A 13,155-nucleotide genomic window follows, 5' to 3' on the forward strand; every position below is an offset into this window, starting at 1 on the left:
TTGTTGAAATAAAACATCATGCTAAATAGAACATTTTACAATAATGCTAAAATGTCAAAAACTTTTATATTTTACATGATAGTAACAAATAAATACCAAGAAAATATATAAATACCAATAAACCAAGAAAATATCTATCTATCTGGCTGGCTGGCTGGCTATATGAGAGGTTGGTTGTATGTTTTGAAAAATGTTTCTGAAGTTATTCCTGCTGTGGGTTTTAAGAGGGAAACAGATATAGAGGAACAGTTTGCCTACCTCTAGTTGATATTATTTGAGTGGTCATCTGTGCATTCAAAGTGATAGACTTCATATCTGCTCAGAGTTTTGATTATGAAACATTTAAAGCTCGTGTTAGGAAAAAGTATTCTCCCTCAGAGGCATAGCCTTATCTGCAGGTGTTTGGGGTGAGTCATGTCTTTCCTCTCAATTACTTACAAAAAGTTATGCTTCAGCAAAGTAAAGTTCCTGTTGAGGGAAAAGTGGGCTGGTTGTGAGAATTCATAGATCACAACTCAAAGAACAACAGTTACAGGTAAGCAACCTGGTCACTGTGCTTCACCTATGGGTGAAGGCTGGCAAACTGATATACCTAGAGGAAAGAACATATATATCGAGAAGGAAAGTATGTTGAGGGCTGCTGAATTGTGTCATTAACACTAGGAACACAATAAAGAGGCAGCAACAATTTAAAGAGGAACACTGTATAAAGACTCAGGTTCTTTCTGTGTGGAACTGCAGTGACTGCAACTTCCTTTTTCTCAGTTCTTTCTCACACCATCTGCCCAATCCAGAGGGGGGAGGCAAGACCCATATCTGGAGCCAATGTGGGTGTCCATCCTGCTGGCACAAGAAGCAAATGTACCGGCAGAGGGGCAGCTTCCCCAGGTGGGCACTGTACAACTCCATGGTGCCCAACCCAGAAGCCGCTAACTTTCTTTAGGCCCGCCAGTGCTGAAGCTGTGCTGGCATGGCCAGGGGCGTTTGGGGCTGGGGGCTGGGGGGGTGGAGCCAACCTTAGTTGGCTTCCACTTCCCACCCAACCCCCATGCACCAACGGAGCTGTCGTTGGAGATATGTCACATTTTTATGGTGTATCTCCATTATCCCCTATGGGAGACATTTGGCAGCTGGTTGGGTTTTTTTTTCTTTTCGGGCTCTTCAAGCTTCAAGGAAGTCCTTTGGAGAGGGCAGGGCAGCACTGGAGTGGTGCCATCACTGCCCACCTACCCAATCTGGATTGGTCTGTAAATCCTGGAATGGACTAGGGCTGTCTAAACATTGGCCCATATTAAAGGAACAAGAGTTGTTACAAACATCATATCCCTTCTTCTCCCTGTTTCCTTATGCAGTCCCTTTGTTACCGCTGCTGCTCGGGTAACAATAAGTGATTTCAGCTCGGCAACATAATGAGGCACAGGAAACCGATGATCTTCAAAGCAAAAGGATTTTATTTCGGAGATGGTGGTCACAGCTCGGGCAGGAGAATTGTGCTCTTGCAACCCAGTGCAAGAACCTTTATTCCCAAACTTCAAAGGGGCAAAGGTAAAAGGGGAGGGGAGGGGGCAAGTCCCTCTCCAAACATCAATAAGAAAACAACAATACAAAAGCAAGATATAATTACAACTTCTGAATGTGATTACAAACTCTCGCCATCAAACGTCTTCTCGCGGGATCTGGCAATGGTGCTGAAGGGAGAGCAGATAACAGTGCATTCAGGAAATCTAGGTGGGCTCGCTACCGCACCCAGCTATCTTCTTTATCAGATGGCTGTCTCCTTCGGTAATGCCCTGAGGCTCCCGCTCCTCATCCTTACAACAAAGAAAAGTTCAAACTGTCCAATGGTGGTCCCTGCACATCTTCCAATGGCTGGGGATCTCTGGGTGCTGCCAACAGATCTGATTTGCAAGTCCAAAGGGGGGTCTTTTGTCTTTGCTAAGGAGTCGGCTGGGTGTTGGTCTAAGCTGCATTCCAGAGCCAACTTCCTTGTACCTTAATATCAGCCTCTACAGGCTACTGTTTTTGGTAACAGTCACAAATTTCAAAATAACTTTTCTAAACTTAAACATTAGAGAAACCTTAAGGGATACACACATATACTTGTAGGCAAGACTCTCCTAAATTAACAATAACAAAACCTTAAACTAACTGGAGAACCTAGTCAAACTAAAATCCCAAACAGCGGGCACATCATAAATTCAACTAAAGAGGGGCTTAATACCTCTTAAAAAGGGGCATAAGCAAGAGGGGACCATATAACATTAGCACAATCATACATATACGTTCTCTGTGAACCTTATGGAGGTTTCTGAACCACACAAGTCTCCACGTCCGGGCATGGAGCCAGTGTAGTCAGGTAACCTAGCTCAGGAAAATCTTTTGTTTATTTTCCTGGGGTGGTAACACCTTTAAGCAGTAACTCAGAAACTTAAACATTCCAACATCTATTTTTAAAAAATCCTAATGATTGTGTATGTACATATGCATGAGTGTATGTGTTGTTAGTTTATGTGACATAGTCCTGAAAATAGCTCAAAGCATGATGGCTGATCTTTTGTGGGTAACAATGATTTCTTGTTTCTGGAGCTAATGATGTTTCTAGAAGTGTTAGAAAAGGTGACATTTTCACTGTGGATAAAATTGTCATCATCATAATCTAATCTGGGAATGTGAATGCTAAGGAGTGGTTTGATGTGAGACACATTTTTTGTGCATCTATGGCTACACCTCATTGTGCCATTGATATATGTGGTATAATATGGTGCAGGATAGAAAAACATTGAGAATTTGTTTTGAGGCTGAATGTTCTTTGCAAGAAGCATGTCTCTCACTTTGAAAGGTAAAATTGTGGCTGGCCTGTTTTGCTCAGCATATTATTCCATTATGAGCTTTGTCTTCTCATGACGTTAGTGTAGAAATGCATCTTTGAATGAGACAAAAAATTGAGGCAATGTTGTCTTCCTAACATCATTGTTACTGGTGTCATGGTAGTGGAACAATGAGGATTTGTTCAATAACTGCTGAGAACCCTGAATAGTACCCAAGACTGCTCCTCCTGATCAAACAACTCCACTCGAATACATCTTGCCAGGTCAAATGCTCGCAAGAGGGCCTGCTAACAGAAAATATCGCAATCACGAAAGGAGTCAAGCAAGGCTGCATACTAGCCCCCACACTGTTCAATATTTTTTGAATGACTTAGCCCCTGCATTATCAGAAACCAATAGTCATCCTCCTATTCTAAATGCATTGCCAATACCATTAATGCTATATGCGGATGATGCAGTTTTACTTTCAAGATCTAAAGTGGGCCTTCTCCGTCTGATTAGGCGATGCATCCAGTATTGTAAAACTAATAAACTGGAGATTAATTATAACAAATCCAAAATTTTAGTTTTTTCACGACGGTTGAAGATGCACAAGTTAGGAAGTCGAATAATATTACTCTAAGGAGCAGGTCAAACAATTTAAATACTCTCTAGGGAATCACCTTCTCCTCTATATATAATCTGTCTTGGGTGCCCGCATTGCAATCTTTCCTCAACCTTGGCCTCCAATAGCGTTAGGAGCAGTCTCCGTTTCTTCTACAACACTGGTAGCCAGATATATACCTGCAGCAGTTAAGGTATTATTTAATGCCAAAAGTCCGAGACACACAGATATTATCACGGGTCCCCAATTTGGATCTCTGCAGTTAATAAAACCATTAACACTCTACAATCCAAATTTCTACACGAAGAAATAATGGGCCTACCTAACTGTGTTCCCTTTGCTGCTATTTGCCTGGAAACGGGACAGATCAACTTTTGAGGACCTTGCAAGCTTGGTTAAGAGCATTCAAATATTGGCTCAAAAATACATTATCAACAAGGACTCTTCCAGTTTCATTCACTCTTCTCTACAAGATATGCAAATCAATGTTGTAGTCACAATATTATCAAAAAACAAAATTGAAACCATTGGTCTATCTGTGGAATACATCAGTATGCCTTACTCCCTCTACTGAGGCTTATAACACCTCTGAAAGTGAAACTGCTTGATGTGGAGATTCCAAACACTGACCAAGGCAGCAAAAAAGGACATGCTCACCACTTAATCTAGCTTAATTCCCCCGATCCAAGGCCAAATGGCTCTACTCATTTAATTACTCTGGTTAACTCCCAACACAACGGCGAGGCCTTGACGCTTGCCAGATTTTAATGTTATGCCTCTCCGCACTTTTGCGTGGCAGGTTCAATAATCTTGATAAAACTCAAAGATTATGTTCCTGCACACCAAACATAGATTGAAACCATAGTAGCCCATTCTCTGTTTCACTGTTCTTTCGAGGAAACCAAGGAGTCAAGAGATCGGATATGTAAATTCCATACCACTACTCACCACATGGCCCCTGCTTTGACTTGGTTTACGCAATTCCAATTCTTCTGAATAATACCAACCTTCCTATGAGGATTGTGGCAGAACTTTCTCCTTGCAGGAATAATTGGAATGCCAAATAATCCAGCAAGTGGGTCCTAAGTGTATGTTTAGAGCATAAGTAATTAACTCTCTCTCTCTCTTCCTTATCATTGCCAATCCTTACTCTTAATATTTTATTGCTATACTATAATATATTAACCTGGGAATTTAGCATGTCTCTGTAGCAGCTCTGAAATGTTTATCTGTGGTATTAATTTTATATTTAATATGTGTTTCAATTTCTGTCTCTTGCTAATAGTAATTATAACAAATATGGCCAGTATGATGCAGACAGAATTTGCTTGTTGTTGGGTGGTTCGGGCCCAGTGGAATGAGAACTGGGGGCCTTCTTTTTGTTGAAGGTGAGAACATGGATCGATGTGTCATGTGGGTTTGCATTGGATGTGTTTTGCTGTATTGGTTTGCTTTGTAGCTATTGTGTTTTTTAATATGCCAATAAAGGCTTTCTGTTCTGTTCTGTTCAACCCTGAATAGTTCTTGCTTCATATTAGCTCCTACTGCAACAACATATAAAACTTTCTTCAGTATTCCCCTTAAACCTCTCAACCTCTCCATTTGCTTGAGGCCAGCATGATGTGATTTTTCTGTGTTTGAATCCAAGATAATTTGAAAACTGAGCAAGCTGTAGACTCTGCAAAGGTTACCCATTGTCACTGTGACAGCAGTTGGTATACCATAAAATGGAAAAAAATCTTGTACAATTTTGGCATTACAGCAATTGCCAAACCAGTGATGAACACTTCTGCCTCTGGATAGCAGCTGTAGTAATCAATGACAACCAATAGATGAGCACAGGAAGCCTCTGTGTATCAGAACCTCAAAGAATGAACAGAGGATCCTGTACCTTCAGGTATAGTTTCACCTCTAGACTCCCAGAGGATGCCATGCAGAACAGCTGCTCTGATTACATTCTGAACTCCTATATGGGGGTGAAAGACTTTCTTTCAGATACTGAAAGGCTAGGAAAGGAATCCTAAACCTTGTTCAGATTAGACATTCTTGGCTTCTGAACATGGAAAGATTCTAGAGCATAACATGAAGAGATTCTAGAGCTGAGACAATGAGATGAGGAGTAGGTTGCCTTTTGGGAGTTTGGCCTCAGAATCAGGTATGTAGCCACTGACAGTAATATAGAAGGCTAGTACCAAAAAGAGACAATGTAAACTGAAATACACCATCACTGGGATCAAATAATGTGTAGTCCAGTGGAGGTGGTGCATTAGGAATCATAGCCGTGAGATGGAACAATACTTTTAATCTCAAGCTTGAGTTCAGGAATGATGCTGGTACTGGATGATGACCGAAGCATCTATCTATATCTATAAACACGAAATACCATTCACTGACTCACTGACTGACTCATGTACAGAAATCAAAAACCACCAAACCTACAATGTTGAAATTTGGCACACCAGTTCATTATGTGGTTTAGGTGCTCGCTAAGAAAGGATTTTTCAAAATATTCAGTTTTACTCAAGTTATTACACATTTACTGTTTTAACTGCTCATCTCTGGCCATCTGCGCGAACATTCTAAGGGCAAATCAGCCCCTCAGTCCACAGACATGCTGCACGAACATTCTAAGGGTAACAATTAAACACCACTAGCTTCAACAAACAGGCTGCAAAAAAGCATACTGAATGTCACCCCAAAGTTAACAGACAGGCTGTGAAAAAGTACTCCTCCACCCACCTTCACGTTAACAACACTGATACAGCCAAATACAATCAAAACCACACTATCACCTTGGACTACTAAACATTTGTTGGGTTTTGCATATGGACATCAGATTGATTACTGTGCAGACAAGTTTACTGCTCTCGGCCTCCGATCACCCCGTGCTTGGTGTCATGCTCTGAAGTGGCAGGATGAGTCCCCAGAAATGTGCTGCAGTGGCAGTACAGTCCAGCTCCCTGCCCTTCAGGAATGTGCTGAAGTGGCGGTACAGTCCAGCTTCCCTGCCCTCCCTGCCCTGGCGCTGTGTAGGGATGGGTGGAGGAACGGGAAAGTGAGGACGGGGTATGAGTCTGAAATTGTGTGCATCGAGGAATGCTGCTGTTAATTTCGTTGTGCGTGCACAATGACAATAAAATGCTTATGCTTCAACCCTACCCTCTTCACCCAACCCTACCTCTTCACAGCCTTCTTACTCATCGGCATCCAATGGCAGAACACTTCCTTTCTGCATTCCGAAAATACAATGGCTGCTTCCACATAACGTCTTTTGGAGCCCACCAGGTGAAAGAGAGCAATAACACATTGCATTAGAAAAAGACAACTACAGGAGGATGTTGCAAATTTGCGAAAACAAACCCATCAGTCCACAGACAGGCTGTGAGGAAAGATGCTGGATGTCACCCAAAGTTCACAAACAGGCTGTAAAGAAGTATGTTGAAGGTCACCCCGAAATTCATAGAGAGCCTGTGATGAAGTATGCGTAGTGAAGCACTGGTGCCCTGCTAGTTATTCATAAGAAGTGGTAGAGTCCAGGTGCTCGGGAGCAACAGCTGCAGAAGGCCATTGCTTTCACCTCCTGCATGTGAGCTCCCAAAGGCACCTGGTGGGCCATTGCAAGTAGCAAAGAGCTGGACTAGATGGACTCTGGTCTGATCCAGCAGGCTTGTTCTTATGTTCTTATGTTCTTAGAGTACAGAAAAGAAGGATTGTCCTAAAGTGATTTCATAGATCCAAATTATACATACAATACTAAGACTGATTACATTGACTTCAGAAGTCAGATGAAGAATGCCTACAAGACCTATGGTATTGTGGATAAGGTGGGATCTACACACATAAAATCAAGGAGAAGGCAGTTGAGACAGATTACTGTTTTACAGAAAACCTTCTTTTATCTCTTGAAGATAAAGCTGCTAATGGGATTTTCATAATTAGAATTAAGTCTTTGATGGCCACTAGCAGAGACTCCATTGCCCTGTACCAGGGTCTTCCAAAACACACAGGGAAACAGCCACCTGAGGGGTTCAGACTGATAGTGGAGAGGTGGACCTATGTAATCCTAAGGTTGATGCTCCTGCAGAGCCTCCTAGCACTGGTGTTCAGACGTTTACTGCCTCTGAACGTAGAGGTTCTCTGTAATTGCAAGTGGTAGTTGCCACAGACAGACATATGCTCCATGGATCTATCTAGCCCCCTTTAAAACTATCTATAATTGTGCCCATCAATACAATCTCTAAAAGTGAGTACCAACATTTAATTACTTGTTGAGTAAAGAAAAAAATCATTTGTTCTGAATGTTGTTTGCTAACCTATGTCACTGTTCTGGTATTATGGCAGAAAGAGATTAAAAGAGATTAAAAGGAACTGGGGAAGAAAACATGACAGTCTCCTTTGAGCATGCACAGTCAAGAATCTGCATCTGAAAATATCACTACATAATAAGCTTTTCCTGTGTACGTGTCGGAGACTGGATTTTCAGAATACACTAACAGCTGTTTCAAAATTCCTCTGTAGCCAGAGAATCAAGAACATCTTATTTATTTCTAAAGTGAATCTATGGCCATAATTTTATTAACTGATATTAGAAATATAGAATTGTGTGATTTATAATAAAGCTATAAGATAGCTAGTCCTTCTACGAACTTTATTTCAACTTTATAAAATAAAAAGTACCAATGCACCTACACAATGCACTACAAATTGCACTGCAACATAAAACACCATGGCCACCAGATGGCACTAATCATATTTCTAAATCATTTTAAACGATGTTATTGAAAGGCAATAATTTAAAAGAAATATTTTTATTACTACAGCTTGTTTCAAATATAATTTTTTCTGTGAAACTAAATCACACTCAGAAAGATCTGCATGACAGAAAATTTAATTAATATGCCCAAGATTTTATATAACACTAGAGGGCCCGGCCACGCGTTCCTGTGGCAATTGTCCTTCTCATCACAGTCCGCAACCCACACAGATGTCCATGCAGGTCCAATGATCCCCAGCATAGCATTTTGGGGTGGTCAAATGGAATCCCTCTTTCCCTTTTCAATGCACATCGTTAGATGGTGCTGTTTTGTTTTTTTAGTATAAGGTAACCCTTCCCATTCCACAACGGAACTGTCCAGAGTGCGAATCCCGCTGTCCATGAGGCTGGTTGACACACACAGTCCTGGCTTGGGTAAGGCAGAACTGGGGAAAGCAGGCTATCCCACTCAGGCAGCAGAGGCAGGGTGGGTGAAGGCGGCTCAGATCGGAGGGCCACAGCTCCCTGGGTTCTTAAATGGGCCATGTGCAAAAGAAGCAGAAGCCAGTGAGTGTTGGTTCTGCCCCCACTCCTCCGCCGGATTTTCTTAGAAGAAAAGGCCAAACTCCAGCTCGCTTTTAGTAAAAGAGAGCTGTGGCAAATATGGGTAAGGAAGTGGGGAAGTGGTGGTTGGATGTGAGGGAGGGCAGAGTGAGGTGTGTGAGGATGAGCTGGATGTGTATGAGAGTAGGTGTGTTGTGTGGTAGCAGTGGGTGAGGCACAGAGAGTGAAATTTACCAGCGTGTGAGGGGAGGGAACCCCACCTGACGTCTCACATGGCAAAGTGTGTATGTGTTTCACTTCCACTCGTATTACCTATTTACTGTTTTCACTGCTCATCTCTGGCCATCTGCGCGAACAGTGTAAGGGCATACCAACCCCTCATGCCACAGACATGCTGCTAGAGCATTCTAAGGGTGAGAGTTAAACACAGCCAGCTTCATGGCCTGGTGTGCCAGGAAAAAGTCGTTTTACCTGGCTCAGGTATGGACTTTCGGTGATTTGAAAGTCCGATTACCTGCCTGGAATGGGGAGGGACGTTCTGTGGAAATGTGGGGGCAATCCGTCCAGCAGCTTCTGAGGGAGACCATCAGGGACAAACACACGTTTAGATTTTTATATATATAGATAAACAAAATAATCATTGAAGGAGAGTGTGTTTGCTTACACTCTGTATGGTGTACAATTTTATAGTATACAAACAATGACTTTGAAATTACATAAAGAAGAGAAAACAGTTTTATGACCACTAAGAGTTTTCTGACTTTTTTTTAAAAAAAAGTTTCTAGTGGTCTGGCAACTCACTGGGAGCAATTAAAGGGGTAGGAACAGGCACTCCAAGATTGTGCTGTGATGTGACATAACTTCTGGTCCAAAACCTGAAGTGACATCATTGCATCAGGGTGACACTCTATGATTCACCTCAAATTCTATGGTTAAAAGGAAGAAATTGCTGGTCTGCTACAGCTGTGGGAGACTTGGCCTCCTTTTACTTACCATTTGCAATTATCATTTCCAAGCATCTTACTACCAATGTGGTAGATCCAACCATCTCCAACTAGCCTCCAGCATTCCTTCTACTTAAATGACTCTTCCTCCAATGGAACAACTCACTTAATTTGGAGGAAGGTTTCAAACTTGAACCACAAGGAAAGGTGGAATATAAATATTTTAATTAATAAACAACTTTGGTCAATGGAGAGGTAGGATATGAATAGAAATCAATAGAAATCTTTACAAGTGCAACTCCAAGATCCCTATTAGCTGCTGTTTGCACTGTTGGTCAACATTACAGTGTTCAGATTGCATGGATGCACACTAACAGCTTTTCCATTTTTTTTCTTCCATCAAAAGCAAAAGGGAAGAGGGCATAAACACTGAACAAAATTTCAGCCTAGGGATATTTGGTATGTTCAAATACAACAGTTTCTGCAAACCCTAAAAGATTGGCTATTTTAGACTGTGAGAATTACTGCGCAATTCAAAGAGGCTGAAACCACTTTGGAGGTGGCATAACCCTAGCACTGGTGTAAACTACATAAGAACATAAGAACATAAGAACAAGCCAGCTGGATCTGCGGCTGTTGCTCCCAAGCACCTGGTCTGTTAAGGCATTTGCAATCTCAGATCAAAGAGGATCAAGATTGGTAGCCATAAATCGACTTCTCCTCCATAAATCTGTCCAAGCCCCTTTTAAAGCTATCCAAGTTAGTGGCCATCACCACTTCCTGTGGCAGCATATTCCAAACACCAATCACACGTTGCGTGAAGAAGTGTTTCCTTTTATTAGTCCTAATTCTTCCCCCCAGCATTTTCAATGAATGCCCCCTGGTTCTAGAGACATTGTGAGAAAAAAGAGAAAAAGAATTTCTCTCTGTCAACATTTTCTACCCCGTGCATAATTTTATAGACTTCAATCATATCCCCCCTCAGACGTCTCCTCTCCAAACTAAAGAGTCCCAAACGCTGCAGCCTCTCCTCATAGGGAAGGTGCTCCAGTCCCTCAATCATCCTTGTTGCCCTTTTCTGCACTTTTTCTATCTCCTCAATATCCTTTTTCAGATGCGGCGACCAGAACTGGACCACGAGTACTCCAAGTGCGGTCGCACCACTGCTTTATATAAGGGCATGACAATCTTTGCAGTTTTATTCTCAATTCCTTTCCTAATTATCCCCAGCATAGAGTTTGCCTTTTTCACAGCTGCCATGCATTGAGTTGACATTCCCATGGAACTATCAACTAAGACGCCCAAATTCCTTTCCTGGTCTGTGACTGATAGCACTGACCCTTGTAGCTTGTATGTGAAGTTTAGATTTTTTGCCTCTATGTGCATCACTTTGCATTTTGCTACATTGAACTGCATTTGCCATTTCTTAGCCCACTCACCTAATTTATCAAGGTCTGCTTGGAGCTCTTCGCAATCCTTTGTGGTTCTCACCACCCTACGTAATTTGGTAATGCCACTGACATGTAGTTCTGTGTTTTATGAAAGGGGCATCTGTGCTGGTGCAGGGCATTTACATTAGTGCTGGGGAGCTATGTAGCAGTGCAATGTCTAAGGACCAGTGCAGCTGTGCCTCCAGTCAGTGCTGAAGGGAGCATTCCTAGGGTTGCTTTAGCCAGCTTCATGAGCCCTTTTTGTCCAGAAATGCCCCCAATGGCTGGTGAGAACTTACACTGGCAAAATCTGTGGCACATCCCATTGTGCTGCATAAGCCACTTTCACAGCAGTAGGGGCAGAGTCCCTGTCAGTTGTTGACTGCAGCAGACCAGGCCTCTTAGGAGGCAGAGTCGCTGTGCTGTGGCCAGGGATGGCACAGGCATGATGCAATTGCCCCCTTCCTTGGTTTGCACTTCCTAACAGCTATTTTCTTAGCTGGTGCCATAATCATAACATTAATTTTCCTTCAACTTTTTACACAGCACTATTGACTTAAAAGCTGTTACCTGATCTCATCAGATCTCAGAAACTAAGCAGGGTCAACCCCTTTGTTGCTCCGGTGGCTTCCACCGCTGTGCAAAACTCCTTGGTAGAAGAACCGTGGCTATTTTTCTGCCCTGCTGCTCTGGCCGGCCCCACCAATGGACAGGTGCTGAGAATCGGTGCCCACCCCCCTTGCAGTGGGAAAAAAATGGAGGAAGAAACCTTGGTTTTCAGAAAGGAGGGAGAAACCTTGTACAGAAAAGCAGCATCTGCAGGCACCGTGAACGGGAAGGCGGCAGTTTTTTTGCACATGCAAGGAGGTTAGATTTAGATTTTAGACAGAGGGCGTGATTCCATCACACACGCAAGGATTTTAGATGGGGGAGGGGGCAAGGGCACCAATCCTCAGCACTTGTTTTGTATTCAGAGTCATTTAAAACTAGAATAATGAAAGTGAGGGGGGGGGGAGATTCAGCCAATCAGAATGTGGGAAATTGAGGTTGTCTGTGCATGCATGGTAGACATTGCAGAAGAGTTCGCGGTGCAAATGGAGAAGCACCGGGCATATGAAGAAACATTTGGGGCATAACATGCCAGCCCTGCCATGAATCCCACGAAGAACTGGGGATCAGTGCAGAGTCAACAGCAGGGCAAAAAGCCCTGCGGCAGGCACACTCCCAGATCTACCACAGGGCATTTTGACTGTGAAAAATAGGCCAAAGAGGACTTGACAGATAATCATAAAACACAGAACTACATGTCAGTGGCATGCCACAAGAGGGCCCACATGAGCAAGGTATTTGACTAGGCAGGGATTGTGAGAGGAAGGTTTTACCTCAGCAGGCAGAAGGTTCAAAATGAACCCTTTCTTAATCTGTTAGTGAGAAACAAGGGGAAATGAGGGATAACGTGAGAGGACAGAAGAATTGGAGCTCAGCTCAGACATATGGAAACCCATAGGGGAATGTGTTTGCTTTGCCTGATGTAGCATCATGCAACTAATCTAGATCTATATCTCTTACTAAAATGGCTATTTTCCCTAAATGTGCTCCAGTTTAACCTTTTGTAATAAAGTTCTTCCATGTTTAAGAAAGCAGACTGTGCCTGAAATCTCACTGCATGCTAAGATCATTCTTAAACACTGAAATATGCCCTTGGAGGAGGGGCTAAAGTACCTAAAAGCTCTGCCTTTTGTACTTGCTCAGAGGTGGGCTTACCAGGTTCACCAAGACACTGGTTACTGATAGGCTGGGATTTACATCTTGGTGTGGTGGCAGGAACAGGAAATATGCTTTACATATAGTCACACATGCAATTTACATGTGAGAATGCACAAACACCTGAATAGGACCCACTGTGTCCTGTTTACCCCCATAGAAAATGAAGACAGTAAGTTCTCTGTCTCCATGTGGAACTGTGAATCTTTATCACAAAACAATAGTGTTAGTAAAATGTCTGGAAACCAAGTTGTGAATGATGGCTCCT

General features: G+C 42.6%; 1 protein-coding gene across 1 annotated transcript in view; it reads right to left on the reverse strand.

Moving 5' to 3' along the window:
- Window positions 1-13,155, reverse strand: part of LOC125425699 (SH3 and multiple ankyrin repeat domains protein 3-like) — a 398,055-nt gene that overhangs the window by 308,154 nt on the left and 76,746 nt on the right. The gene's annotated exons all lie outside the window — the stretch shown is intronic.

This window comes from Sphaerodactylus townsendi, linkage group LG02 (assembly GCF_021028975.2).
Source record: "Sphaerodactylus townsendi isolate TG3544 linkage group LG02, MPM_Stown_v2.3, whole genome shotgun sequence".
NCBI lineage: Eukaryota > Metazoa > Chordata > Lepidosauria > Squamata > Sphaerodactylidae > Sphaerodactylus > Sphaerodactylus townsendi.